General features: G+C 36.1%; 1 long non-coding RNA gene and 1 pseudogene across 1 annotated transcript; one reads left to right on the top strand and one right to left on the bottom strand.

Annotated features, from left to right (window-relative positions):
- Positions 1 to 5508: 5508 nt before the first annotated feature.
- Positions 5509 to 14433, top strand: LOC126876098 (carcinine transporter-like; annotated as a pseudogene).
- LOC126876121 (uncharacterized) lies at positions 12455 to 14629 on the bottom strand. The gene is made up of 3 exons (XR_007693936.1): positions 14543 to 14629; positions 12812 to 14215; positions 12455 to 12594 (listed from the first exon to the last, which is right to left on the bottom strand). It is a non-coding gene; the product is annotated as an uncharacterized LOC126876121 (long non-coding RNA).
- Between the last annotated feature and the right edge of the window lie 5 nt (positions 14630 to 14634).

Below are 14634 nucleotides of genomic sequence, written 5' to 3'. Positions count from 1 at the left end.
CCCTGGATTCTGCTAATAGTTCTTCACCACTTGTTCCTTAGTCGATTGAATTAACGATACAAATAAGTATGAGATTATCTTAGGAAATCTCATTAATATTTTTGTCGACATCTGCGACGTAAAAGCGGGGTAATAATATTTTGAAGTTTTGACGACGCGTTGCTTACTATAGATATTGTCTGTACAGGATTCATCAATTTTTAGAGAGCCTAGTCTCGCCAAGATGGAGATAATCCTCTTTAAAGCTGAACGTTTTAACACGTAATCCCACTAGCAAGCCATTGCAAAAATGATATTTCGATTAATGATGGAAAATCGCTTTTGAAGACAGAAAAATCTTCTTCGAAGGAAAAATTTGACCTAAATCTTTCGAATAAAATTAACGTAAAATTTGTGTTACGCCACGAGGCTTACCACAGGCTGTATTTTCTAATCGTCGCTCGCGGCCCTACAGTGTCGCAGGCAGACCGCCCTATCTGCCCGTCGGATCATATACAATGTATCGACGAGAGCATAGTTGTTGCCAAGCAGCGAGCTCTAGAAACGTCGATTTTTGACCGTTACGTTTTTCACGCAAGAAGAGGCATACGTGATCATAGGCGCGAGCGGTGGCGTGACCCGAGCATAGTGGGGGTCATCTTCCAAATGAGACAAAGGAATAATCGAAGGGGATCAGTTCCTTCTGACGAGTCAAACGTGACACTTCGACAAATCTGACGAGCAAACGAATTTATCTAGAGATATCGTAAAGTCGAGTCAAATTTCTGTAACATATTCATCATATTATTGTAAAATATATCATTCTATGTTAACCTGTTAATACAGTGTTACATTCATTAAACCACCTCTGTTGTCTTAACCGAAACAGGGGAACGACTATTTCGCGGCGTCGATTAACATAGTCGTCGCGAGAATTTACGCCTCTCGCTGACGCGTCCTCGCGACCGCATCTCTCCGCGAACGGTCGTACCAACTGTAACAAAGCATTTATTGACAAATTTAATATCTTTCTCCATAATCTCCATAAATCTGCAATACCCTTCCTTTGTATTTGTGTGCGTTATTGAATTGAATAAGACACCGATATAACAAGTTATAAATCACAGTTTATTCCAACAACGTCTCTCCGCGAACGGTCGTAACAATCTGTATATAAAATCGATAATTTCAGCATTCAACATGCTGTATATTATAATGCCAAGTTCGCGTTATGTTCATAAAGAGTACAGAGATAATCTTCCAAGAAATTTCTCCCTAGAAGTGCTTGAAATCTCTTCTTGGAGAATCTTAGAAATGCGCGAAGAATATTCCAATTTCAGAGTGTTTTTCGAGAAATATCGTCGAGCTACAAATACCTGGAATTCGAATCGCAGCGAGTATTCGACGTATGCGTGGGAGTCGTTCGTGCTGTTACAGTGGAGAAACATGTTTTTGTTTTTACGGAGGTACAATTCAAGACTAATTGTAGATGTAACGCGATTTAAAGCTATAATAAGCGTGGAAAAACCATTCGCGATCGGCCAATTACTTTTTCCACTGTCAATTTATTAATTACGATTGCTTCTGAAAGTTTTCCTACGCGTAACTGCTAAACGAGAATTTTCCCATAGATCCCAGAAATTTCGTACACTTACTTTGCCATACCAGCTACCACAAGCAACCAAGAAAATATCGATGTCTTAATTTTCGCAACTTTCAGACATTCTTGAAATTTAGATAAATACAAATACAAATGCAAAACAATGCCGTTATAGATAAATACAAAAATTTCGAAGTTTTCCGCTTCTCAGAGAAATTTTGCTTGCATGTGTACGCAGTGCTCAGAAACTCGGCAGATTTAAGCCTAAAAGGATTAAAATTCGATGAAAAGATTACGAGATAATAAACTTCAAAGTCGATTACCACGGAAGTTTACATCGTGTGAAAGATTTGTGGCGGATCGGTATCAACAGGACGCCGACAGGTCGAGGCATCAACGCGGCGCAACACCTCCCGGGCGATCCGCGGGTACCAACCGCCAACACTAGAGGGCTACGATGACAACGAGTCTGTCTGTCTAACTCGCTAGCGGTCGAATATACGAGCGATTGATATAAATACCGCACCTAGCGAGACTCCCTCTACGTCTAAGGCAGGGACTACCGGGCATAGCCTTACTGACGAGTCCACCGGTAGTCCCGGGACGAAACGCACTCTCTCTCTCTTTTCATTCGTCACAGATTAAAAGGAATATTCTGACGAGCAGCTCTTAATAGTTTCAGCGTCTAATCCTCTAAAAACGTGACATTAATTGTTCGTGCCAAAGAGGCAGCTACGAATTGCAAAATATCGCGAGAATTCGATCTCGACGGGCGTAGAAAAGGCAGGGACGGGAGAACAAAAGAGGATAACGTCTCAGATTTAAAAATGCACTTGTCACATGATTTTTAAAACTTGTTTTTTTCGGTATCTAAAGCACACTTACAAACACGATTTTTTTTTTTTTTAATTCGGCGAGCCGCGGAGAGCTGAATACGACTTTCGTATGGAAAGTCACGAAGGTACGATACGTTATATTTTTGCGAACTACTTACTTCATCTAGTCGGTTTTTTTCTTCTTTTTTCTTGAAGGAACGCATGGATCTATATCGCTCTCTTTCTCTTCTTCTTCTTCAATGTAATTTTCACGTAGGAGACTTATCCGCCTCAAGTACGTATTATAATCTTTTATTGTAGACCATCGACGAAATGATTCTTCTCGATACCGTTTAGTAGCATCGTTATGGAAAATTCTTCTCTCTTCTCATTTTAATTCCCTTAACAGTCAATGGAATCCGATGCTATGCGCACAGCTACGTACGTGCAGTGCTATATCATCTCTACTCCATAAATATCGTTTACTGCCCCAATGTTAAGGTTCAACATACGAGAGTTCGCGACCTTTATCGTAGTTTCTGTTGCTAATTAATATTAACGTGATGCAATCTGAAGCGACGAGTAATGAATATGCCCCTCTAGCGTGACGAGTTATCAATCATACATGTTACTAGACGATTGTACCATTATTCGGTGCCAACTAGTAAGGTTGCGGAGAAGCATGTTGTCGACGACAGACGAGATTAATCTTACTGATTGCAGTCTTGACACAGACACGCACATATGTAAATGGGACACTTGTAAAGTTTCTATCACGATCGTTGTATTCTTTTTTTGCTTACGTAAAATGTGAAAGGCATTGTGACTCGTTTGCGATCATTGATAGTTTGTTTGGTGAGTGTGCTGTTATGAGTGGGATTAGTAGATGAAAAGATGATTTAACGTGGCGATTTTTATGATTGTAAATATTGACATCTTTTGACGCCGATTTGTATGTTTTTTTAATATTAATATAGAGTGGAATAGATACACCATTGGGGATTAAATGTTTTTAATCTTTCGTTTCTAAGCTTTAATTAATTACGTTTCAGAGTTACTCGAATGAACTATATCTTAAAGAATAAAATTCGAGTTTGATTATGCGTTCGTAAAAATTGGATTAAATTTGAGTTATTGCCACTTGAAGACACTTCGTTACAATAATCATTGTAAATAAAATTAAGAAGTTAAGTAAAACTAGGAACATTATATTTGTCTACGATTTTTTACATTTCTGCGAGACGCACATGTTTCATTGCTAACGAAATAATTAAGTTTATTATAAAATATGAAGGTAAATACGCTTCGTATTAGCAAGTTAATTTTCGAAAGCTAAATGTAGATATTATTATTTGAATGTCATAAATACCCGATACAACAAGTACATACATGAAGTGACACACACTTGTGTATTCATGAGTTTTTAATTGCCTTCTACGAGTTTACGAATTATAAAATTTTATAATTACAAATTACACACTCGAATGATAGATTATTTAAATATTTAAATACGTGTAATAAAATTTCGATTTATTCGATAAATATTATGTTCAGATAAACTCTCCGTTTTGTCTACTTTTCATATCTTTTGGAATCTTGTTAAAAAATAATGAAAAATGGGGTTCGTTATAAATTCATGATTTAGTTAACGATGTTCAAGGACGTTTAATCTGAAGGATCAGAAGGAAAATCACGATCGTTACGAGACAACGTGAGAAAATTCAATGCCGCAGATTGTCTGAAATCAGCCATAATCGCATTGTTACTTACTGAGCGATTCTTAGATCCTTTAGTTCTGTTTGTTTTGCCGACGAAACACGTATAACATAATCTGTTACCGATACTAGGTGATAAATGAACAATAAGGAAGTGAAACTGGTAAATTCCATGAAGGAATACATTATCAGTTTGGAAAAGATAGATGATCAAGATAGATCACGATCATTATGTATTAGTATGGCAAAATGAAGACTGAAATATTTGTACAATATTACAGTAAATAATTAATAACAGATTTCGTGTTAATAAAATGATAAAAAATATTAAATTTAGGTTTAATATTTTAAGCATTTAAAAAAGATGGAACAGAAAACTGTGATAGGCTTTGATCTTTGAGTATTAGATGGTACGATAAGTATCGTTTTCGAAAAAAGAGTATTAATAAATGTAAAGCATTTTAAAAATGAAAATTTTCCATTAGCAAATTTCTCGTCTCCTCTAGTCAGAAATTAAAATTGAATGAACTGTTTTTGGGTAATATTATGGAATTCTCTTTAGTTACGTGTTTATAATACATAACAGAAATGTATCTATTATTCAAGATCCATCGTTCTACTGTTATGGAAACCAGAAGCGAACACAGATTTCCCTCAGTCCGACCTCTACACAGTCAGTGAAAGCATTTTCATACAACAAAGTAAAGATAAAAAATTTTCCTTCGACGACGCAATGCGATTCCAGTCACGTTGCTTAATGATCTATCAAGGTAGACAGGATTCTTGAGGAACCAATGTAATTACGTGACTACGATCATAATTTTTCTAAGGTCTCTGTACCCATAAACAATATTGTGATCCCGTTTGTTATTTAATATAATTACTTATATCTAGTTATATTTAGTTATTAAATATTAGCATGGTTTACTATATGTAATTCAGTAAATCGGTACAAGATCTAAAGAAAATATTTCTTACGTATGATTTTGACGAACTTTGTGTAAAAATCTATAAAACTAGAAGTTGCTTAGTTTATATACAGATAAAGAAAAGCATCGTTTATATCGTCGAGATATCACATTTATATCATTTTAAAAATAAAAATTCTTCATCAATGCGAAGAACATTTTCATAAAAAATTACGAACAGAATATCTCGATTCTACAATCTACTGTAAACAAGATAAGTATCGATAATGAATAAATCTTGACATTGAATTTTATTCAAAAAGTTTTATTCAAAAGTGATATCAAATAATCCGTAATGACATTTATTACTCCAATCATATCAGTCAACTACTACCTACCGCGTAATACGCGATCGATTTTCAAACGCACCCTCCCCGCCCCCCGCCCAAATAGAGTTTCCAGTGTAATTCTGTTATTCTTGAATTTTTGGCTTGTTTTTCATTTTTTAGCTCACTTTAAAATTTCTTCTGGCTTCAATTGTGCTACGATTTAAAGTTTTCCGTGTATACGTTTAGGACGTTACTGCGTGCGGAAATAGTACAGAAGGCCTCTAATTATACCGTCTACAATATTATTTATAGACTTTGAACCATATAGTACATAAGTATGTAATTGTATATCTGTCGTGGTTCATTTTATCCTTCTCTGTTGCGTGAACCAGCGGTTAGGAGCGACACTAAATCAAGTGGGAATGAAACTCGTTGAAACAACGCTAGACATGGTAACGGATCCATGACTGTGCTTCTGTTATTATCAACGCCAGTAACGGTTAAACCTATTGCATGTGTGTAAGTTGGAAGTTACGTACATAACTTATGCACACCCGTTGTGTGTTTCGCGATCTCATATTTCTTTTAATTTGAATTTTATGAAACTTTTTGTTCGATAATTGATGTGCCATATTACATCCGTCACATTCAATGTTATATGGTGTAATTTCTTCAGTTGTGGTGTTATGTAAGTTACGAGGTCATTCCTGTGTTTGGACATGTGTTTGGAATGTAGTGTGTATCTTTCTCTTCGTATGTACATAGTGAGTAGAGACTGTCTGTCTTTCGCTAGAAGAATATTCTGCATATAGTTATTTACTGTTCTTGATATTTGATTTTGGAAATTTAATTTTCGCTTTGCTTGTATCTTCGAGCGTAAGGTGAAATTTGTACAGACATATCTAGTAATTTGTTAATCGTACTGTTCGAAATTATTGTGTGTGTGAATATTTCGGTGAATATAAACTACGAAAACCTGTCCTTGATTTTTTATGGTAACAAAGCAGTCTTTTCAGAAGAAACAATATTCATAAATCAGTCCCTTCGCAAAAAGCTAATTCTACGAATCTTGTTAGAAGAAACCGGTTGACGAAACTACGTGTCCCTTCAGGAGAGGTCTAATTTATAGAGGTAGCTTGCAAGAAAAAACCAATCTCACAAAAAGCTTGAGCATTCTTAATTAATCCTCTTTAGAATTCAATTACATTTATGCCTTTTGTAAATATTAATTCTAAAATAACGATGCTAACATTTCTAACCTACAGAGTATCAACAAATAACATAACGCAATTCCCCATTTCAATTAAATATGAAAAATATACTAGAGTCGATCCAAGATCAAACCCGGTAAAACAAACGACAAATTTACCTGAAAAATCCACTGAATTCGTTTCAATACATCCGTTATTTAAATTGCAAAAATCAGTTGTGTTTCAACGTCAATTTTTAACACCGTCCATATATCGCAATTTTAGTATGCGACAAGACGACAATACAATTCATTTCAACACCATTGAAAAGTATGGCTGGCTTCGGACAACCGGTTTCCGGCGTGGCGCCACTATGCTTTGGAGAAACAAGGAAATACATATGTATGCACCTTGCTTTTTGTGAGACAGAAGAACTCTGTGTTTCTGTTCTACCAACGTCGCTGTTGCGACGATTTGCCGCAAACCTAAATGGAGTTCGATCAATGGCAACGCGAGCACGTAGTCCTCGATGTTCGCGATCGGAAAATCGAGTTTTCCAAACTATTTCTAGTTTCGCCGGTTCCACTGTCAATCAACGTTTCTTCCTTTGGTTCCGTTTCTCTTCGATTTTCTCCTTTTTTATTGGCAAACACGTGTCACCGAGTATAGTGTTCGTCTTCGCTAAGCAAGCTTCTATATCAGCGATACGCGAGCCGGTTTCCCCTTCATATTTGTACAAGACTTCGTGAACATCGGACGTTTTTCTCCTCTCTTTTCGAATAAGAAAATCCTATCGTTGTTTAACTAACAATTGCATTTCTTTAAATGGAAATGTGGTCGTGTCTCCTTTATATTTTCAATTAGCCAGGGAATTTAGGTTTATTGCCGTGGAAACTTGATCGGTCGTTTACGTAAGGATCTGCGACTTTGCTTCATCTTCGAGGAAAATTTCATCGAATACAATCGTTTCACTCAATGATTGGATCAGTCGAGAGGGAGATTCCGTGACTGCCTGTATAAATATTGATCATAGCGTCTCTTGAAGGGAAGCTGTACCAATCTTGTTGATTTAACTACTGATCCTACTTTATCCTCGAGAAAAATTACTTACTTTGATTGTTTGACCATTAATTTTAGCGTTTCTTCGAGGGAAACAGTGTTGATCGCTCGAGTCTGCTTCTTTCTCAAGGTAAATTGTATTTACTATTTACTCGATCAGCTATTTTATTTTCTTTTCCCGGAGAAACCTTGTTTCTCGCCTGTTTGACCATCCGCGCTATTTCTTCTTTGAGATAAACTGCAGCGATTATTCGTGTAATCAACAAATCTACTTTTTCTTTCTTTACGAAGGAAATCGTGTGTTTAACGAAATCTCGCTTGTTTAGTCATTGATTCCGCTAACTTTTCCAAATAAATCGTCAATCATTCGCTCGATTGCCAATTCTAATTTTGCTTCGAAGCAAACTGCGTTGATTATTCGTATAACCTTTTTAATAGAAACTGTTTTTCGCCTATTTTATCGCCAATTTCCTTTTCAAAATAACATGTATTAATTATTCGTTTAATCGCAGATTTTATTTTATTTTATTTCTATTTCTATTTCGTTTTATCATCGATTTTCCGCCGTCTTCAAAGAAACCCACGTGAATTACTTTAATTACTTTTCCAAACTAATTTTATTTCTTTACTTTTAAATTAAGAAGCAGCAACGAAAATGCTACAATAACGGAAAAATTCTTCGGTTATCTCCACAAAGAACACGAAGGTATCGAACTTAGTGTATTGAGACATTTTGTTCGTTGGAAGTTAGTCGACGACATTTGGAACGGAAAGATACATTTGACATGATTTAGTGTGACGTTGAGAGAGAAAAATGGTTTGATCGAGGGTGCCCTTAATTACTAATTTCATAACTTGCTGTTAATCGATCTGACAGTGATATTAGTGGATGTGGTTGGTAGTGCCTGATTAATCGTGATCGATATTTTGAACAAAGAGCAACGAGAAACGATCAGTTTGGAGTTTCACTTTGACGTCGTGATAATTATTATAGCGATAATTATTAGTTCTACCTAAGAATGTTACTAATAAATTAGGAAAAAGAAATTTTGATTGGATTCTTGATAATGAGTGAAAATTAATTTAAAAGATTGTATTTGGAATTTTGAGAATCGATCGAGTCCTCAGTTTCAGTGCAATGTAACGTTATCAGTCGCGTGAGTTTGGCTCATATGTGATTTATGTGCAAGCTAAATGTTTCCAACAAATTGTAGCATATTGATTTCTCAAAGTCCTGTATCAAATGTCTTGTAATTATAAGCAATTGTTTCGTTTGGACGATCAAGGGTAATATACTCTATTTTTGATTTTAAAAATGCCGCCATTTGTGTAGACGTACACACGCAAGTATTTATTATGTAGACACGATGGCTCGTAGACACGAACGTTTCTCGTTGTCGTATTTTCCAAACAGGTTAGTTATTTCGAGCACTCGACCACTTTCTCGCTCCTGACAATGACATTAGTCATTCTAATCGATGTCTCGAAATCGATGGTTCTTCTGTCAGCTGTTTCGTTTCCGTGTTTATTCCATATGATAATATTGTTTCACGTATTCGCTTAAATTTAATTGGCAAATGATTAATTTCCCTGAATCCATTTTCAAGTAAACATATCAGTTTAACCTTTTGCTCTATCTGATACGAAAATGAACAATTTGATATAAAAATTTTGCGAAAGATCGATATATTATTTTACTTTTAACTTGGAAATCGTTCTTTTAATTTTTCAATATCTAATTAACCACCTCAGTCCCTAAGACCGTCTGTTTTAACGAATGGTAAATAATCAAATAATTGCGTTGATACATCAGAAGTACCATCTTCTTATATCCCTGATATTAGTGTTAAAACAGATTTGAAAAACCTTCAATTATTTCATTTATTCTTAGCCTTCGATGGCTTAAAATTTTCTCGGTTATTTTCCAATAGAGTTCAATATATTGATCGAAAACTTAGTTTAGTTAAGCACTGTAACCGGAAGTCACCCTTAAGTCGCCGGGTAAGAGGATTACGAGTAATAAACAAACAATATTAATCAGAAAATTATTCCATTCAATTTTTCTCCTGCATTTAATTAAATATGACAGAGTCAACAAACTTTCCTTCGGTTCTTCTATCTCATTTGCAAATCTATAATATCGATATCCAAACGATAACTCGAACACCATTAACCAGCACTCGAGGCTATTTCTTTCGTCGAAACTTTCCTCAGACATGCAGATATCACGTTGACATCGCCGCGTATACCGAATCAGCCCTTTTTAAAGATGATCTCGCGAGCGTGGTTCGTATGCAATTCAATTTGAACGAGTCGCGTGTCACGATTCACTTGACTCCCGGCACAGTAATTGGCCGGCACTCGAGCAAACACTTACACTTAATTTAACGTTTAACCGAATCGAAAACAAAGCGAACAGTTGCCGGACTTCGCTCGTTCTTTCAGTTCATTTCCGAACGTCTTTCGATCAGCATATCGGGTCTCCTCTTTCATCTCCGTTGCCTTTCAAAATCTAAAATCATAATTGAGACTTTGCTGCTCGAACTATGGAAGGGGAAAACGTGAATGACGGGTAAGATTGTTCCTGCGTTCTGTCAGAAAATAATTTCCTGTTTGTGGGAGAGGAAAGGAGCATTGTAATTGGAATCACAGAATGTGAAACATCAAAGGAACTGCCGAATGACATTTATTTCAAAGACTAGAAGACTGAAAACTTTGTTATACGACTTTTATACTGCTACGCCTGGAAATCAAGGATGGATTCTGTTTCAGCGAAATGAAGGACGAGAAGAGTAACTCTATATTGCCCACTGAAGCGACTCGATTGAGACCAAGATTGGAAAATTTCGATGATGTTCTGCCGTATGTCGGTGACTACGGGAGATATCAATGGCTGTTGTTATTGTCGTTACTACCTTATGGCGCGACGTACGCGTTTCTGTATTTCTCGCAATTTTTCATTACGATTATTCCCACGGAACACTGGTGCAGGATAGACGAATTAGTAAACTCGAATTTCACCGAAGAAGAGAGGTAAGTATGTATAATGAAGGAAAGAAAGAAAAGGAGATATACGTAGCGACGAAAGCTCCTTTAAACTTTGAACGATATTTTTGATTGTTCGTAGAAAGTGACTTTAAAATATTGTGAAAAATATGCGAGATATCGCGATTTCTGGAATTTCTCGAATTTTCGAACATTTCGAAAATTATTAGAAAATATTGTAGAAAAATTTCACGATAAGATACAAGATATTTTTGGATTACTCTGTCTGGACTTTGGTTCTTATTTTAATAATTAAAATGATCAATCATCTATCGTATGGGGTGTTTAGGATTAAGATAGCGATTCCAGTGACGAACGTTTATCCTTATTACGAACAATGTCAACGGAAGGACGTAAACTTCACAGAGCTGTTGAAGAGCGATAAGAGCCTGAGCTCATCGGGCTTCCAAACAAACAAAACGATAAAATGTACTCAATGAGAGTATAATTTTACGCAGATTCCATATCCTAGTATAGGAACTGAGGTGAAGTATTCACATCGTTGTCTGAATCGCATGCTTCGAAATTCTTACACTTCTGCTGCGTTCTTTGGGTCATTTCCGATCTACTCTAACCTTGTTATAGTAAATTTCTTAAGTTTAAAGAAAGTATAAGACGATAATTGTTAGTACGGATAATTCCTCGTTCCGATTTTACGCGAACGTTTTTTTCAGAGCATAAAGAACTCTTTCATTCATCGAACTGCGAGCAGAATCGAGATATAAAAATTCGAAGACCGCAGCAGGATTAAAATTATATTCTGAAAAATATGAATCTGGTTTTTCGCTGACTAACTCTTAACCTTGGTGATTAGCTAGATTGGGTATGCGACCGAGAATACCTCGTATCAACGGCGCAGGCCATCTTCTTCTGCGGATCCATCATCGGTGGTTTCCTAGTCGGTTGGATCGCCGATCAGAAGGGTCGTATCCCAGCTTTAATGTTCTGCAATGGTATCGCCCTTTTTGCCTCCATTTTCACTGCCAGCGCAAATAGTTTTTGGTCATTCGCCGTCTGTAGGTTTCTCACTGGACTGGCGTTCGATAACTGTATCAACATTCCTCTGATTATCGGTAAGCCTTCTACGAAGTAGAAAGTGCGAGAGGTTCGACCGATAAGCCAATGTTTCAGTCACGCGAGAGACAACGTTAGTATGAAGTCAATGTTTCTATTACGTGAAAGATGATGTTGCGTGAGAAATTTTTGATGAATTGTTCCTCGAAGATAATTTTGACGTTGCTGTACTCGATTGAACTATACGGTTCGAGTTCTTGATTCAAGAGCTTTTGCCACCACCAGAGATGAATATATTGATTTTGTTATTGTTAAAGATCGTTTCATCGATTTTCATGTCGTCGAGGATAGTTATATCTTGATATTCTTAAATCGAGTTATACAAGGTGGTTGGTAACTGGTGGTACAAGCGGAAAGAAGTCGAAAATATAGAATACAAATTTTTTTTTAATTCTTCCATCGAGACAACGATCTACAGTGAGATCCGTTATAACGAGACGCGATAAAGTGCACGCGTATCGAGCGAAAATTCAAAGTCGATTTTCTCGAAAACAAAGCCTCGAACGAAAAATTTTTATTCTATATTTTCGACTTCTTTTTTCGCGTAGAATCACCCCCTTTCCGCTTGTACCACCAGTTACCAACCACTCCGTATATTCGTTCGAAATGAAAATTATCACAAAATTTTCAACACGTAATTCGTTTAAATACGTTAGAAGCAAAACACGTGCATTATGTAGCGCTTTTTGTTATACGGACCAGCTCAAACTCGGAACATTCACGTTTGCAGAGTAAACGGATTAATTTAAAATCGGAATTATATTTATAATCTTACAATTATCCTACAATTATGTTGATGGTATCGTTCATTCGGCTCGTCATCAATTGCTCCATATTAATAATAACCGGTTTCACTCGATAAATCTTCCATGTTCTATTACTGCAACATAAAGAATAATCGTCGTTAAGTATCTTGATATAATAATCAGTTATTCCGAGAGTCATCGACGATCAATTATCCCGCAGTACTCGAATATATGGCTGTTTCGAAACGAACGTTGGTCGTGAATATCGCCTTTGGCGTATACTTCGCAGTGGCCAGTACAATTTTACCATGGATAGCCTATTATATCGCGAACTGGAGATATTTTACTTACGTTACTGCCATACCGCTGTTATCTGTCGCTATCACACCGTGGATTCTTCCCGAGAGCGCCCGGTAAGTAAACTCCTAATCGTTCGATTATTCGAATTCTCAACTTGCGCTTTGAGATTTATGCAAATTTACTTATCGATCCATATCACTCGTATTTGCTCTGTTCAAGCTGGTACGTTTCCAACGGGATGATGGACAAGGTTGTTGAGAAACTACGGAGAACAGCTAGGATCAATCGCAGAAATCCAGACTCGCGTATTTGCAATATATTCGTCGTAAGTTCGATCAAATAGAATTCTAGAAAGCTTACGCGAAATCATACGGTACAGTGCTTGAATCTGTGCTGACAGATATATTTGATTCACGTCGAAAACACACAGACTCGCGAATGTATTTTAACATGCATAGACAGGTTTTAAAAATGAAACGCGATGAAAAATGAAATATGAAATGAAACTTGACTGTCGCGATTCCATTGTGGTATTATATCGATCTCGTACAAAATTTGAAGTAAATCTGGGAATTTATATAGAAATTATAAAATATTTACAATTTACAAGTACAATCGGGGATAAAAATAAGCTGCTATAGTTAATGGAAATAGATGTGAAGAAAGTATAATCAAATTAGTATCAGCCTCATATACTTGAGTTTTATTTATTATATTTCCTTCTAATAATATGCAGATAGTTCAGCAAATGATTGAAATGAATTTTTACATTTTCTCCACTAATCCACTTAGTTTTGTTCCCGACTGTATTTCGGATCAGAAAAGTATTTAATCAACCAACCACCCATTATATTAATAAATCTCGATATCAAAAGCCATGCCGACTAATTCCATAAAACAGAATGCAAAGTGCCACTGTTCGTGCTATCTATTAATGACGAATAAAATGAAAATAAAATTTCTTTTCAGTGTGTTATGAATTTTGAACTGTGTAAGGGCTAAAGGCACGACTCGTATTATATCTTTCGTTAATTATTCTCGAAATAAATTCTTGCAGAGTAACATGGAGGCACCGGACAAAATTCAAGAATCAGCGACGCTGCTCGATCTGTTCAAAACGCCACGGTTGGCGAGAAACACTATTCTTCTAGTTGCATTCTGGCAAGTATAAGATACGAGTTCATGTTGCGAGAAAACCTTCATAAATAACCGATACAATCTTGTAGGTGTTTCACCCTGATCTCGTTCGACGGTCACGTGTATTCATTAAAACTTATCCAGAGCTCGGTGTTCGTGTCGTTCTCGATCGCCTGTGCCACAGAACTTCCAGCTGGGTTATTACTCGCCCTGTTGCTCGACCGATGGGGTCGTAGACTCTGCGGATTTCTCACGATGGCAATGACCTGTGTACTCAGTATCGCTGAACTTATGCTGCATTCCAGTAAATATATCGATCTGTTTATTAAAGTAAAATTAAAACGATTATAATGACGTATTATTGAGAAAAATCTGAAATTAAGTTGATGATGAATGTAAAAGAATTTTGGCAACTTCGAAGGTATTAATCTTGGAAAATAATTATTTTGATGGAACTAGAATTTAGGAATTATTAGGAATTAATTTAGTGGCGAAATTGAAAGAGGTGTGCACATTTTAGAAGCAATAATTTTCTATATGTTGGTTTTCTAGAATTTGGAGATTTATAGAAGTTTAAAGTTTGTGTGAAATTTTAATTTGATTTTGATTAAGCTTCGATCGGACTATATTTTTAATTAAACTTACAATCAAGTATTGTGTACCCAGGATTAATTTTGTATTTTTTAATTTATTCCCCAGTGCTCGCGAAATTAGTAATGTCAATATTGTCTGTCTGA

This window comes from Bombus huntii, unplaced genomic scaffold (assembly GCF_024542735.1).
Source record: "Bombus huntii isolate Logan2020A unplaced genomic scaffold, iyBomHunt1.1 ctg00000064.1, whole genome shotgun sequence".
In the NCBI taxonomy this organism is placed as follows: Eukaryota; Metazoa; Arthropoda; class Insecta; order Hymenoptera; family Apidae; genus Bombus; species Bombus huntii.
The sequence above is the reverse complement of the archived record's forward strand: the minus strand, read 5'-3'. Positions and strand labels throughout refer to the sequence as shown.